The 663-nt window shown below is 40.7% G+C and overlaps 1 non-coding gene across 1 annotated transcript; it reads right to left on the bottom strand.

Moving 5' to 3' along the window:
* On the bottom strand, positions 1 to 139 carry LOC136506296 (small nucleolar RNA Z247). The gene has a single exon (XR_010771511.1). It is a non-coding gene; the product is annotated as a small nucleolar RNA Z247 (small nucleolar RNA).
* Between the last annotated feature and the right edge of the window lie 524 nt (positions 140 to 663).

The following is a 663-nucleotide window of genomic DNA, read 5'->3' as shown; positions in this document are numbered from 1 at the left end:
GCTCAAAGCTCACCAGCTGGGTATAGAGTTCCCCAACAGATATGGGCTCAGCCCTAGCGGTGATAGTGGAAACCACTGGATTGAATTCTAGATCCAACCTGGTGAGTATGTAGGAAACAAGTTCCTCATCTTCAAGTCTTCGACCGGCAGCCGGCATATCATCTGCTAACCCCTTCATCTTAGTAAAATATTCACTTATGGAGGACGTACCCTTGGATGCAATCGCGAGCGCCATTCTTGTGCTGATTAGGCGCGCGCGAGATTGGGATGCGAACATCCCTTCAATGGCAGCCCAAGCCTTGGCCGCCGGGACCTCCGTGGTGTAACACCCTCGATGTTACACTATAAATCATTTATTAAGACATGTCATGAGCATCATGTTTATGTGTTAATGCATGTGATAAAGTATGTAGATCAATTTCTGTAACTCGAAACGATCAACAGAAATGCAAAACGAAAGTTGATTCGATAGTCATGTTATATCACTTAGGGTTTAAAACCAATTTTTATTAAGCAAAAATGCTATAGAACATGTATGTGATACTTAAATAAAGTTTGAAGTACAAACTTTGTAGATGACAATGAAATAGTTGCGGTCGAAAATGATATTACTAGCTAATATTTTCACTAGTTAAGAAATCGCAAATGGAAATCAAATTCAGC

Source organism: Miscanthus floridulus, chromosome 14 (assembly GCF_019320115.1).
Source record: "Miscanthus floridulus cultivar M001 chromosome 14, ASM1932011v1, whole genome shotgun sequence".
Lineage (NCBI taxonomy): Eukaryota > Viridiplantae > Streptophyta > Magnoliopsida > Poales > Poaceae > Miscanthus > Miscanthus floridulus.
Note: the sequence above shows the minus strand (reverse complement) of the source record. Positions and strands in the feature narration are given on the sequence as shown.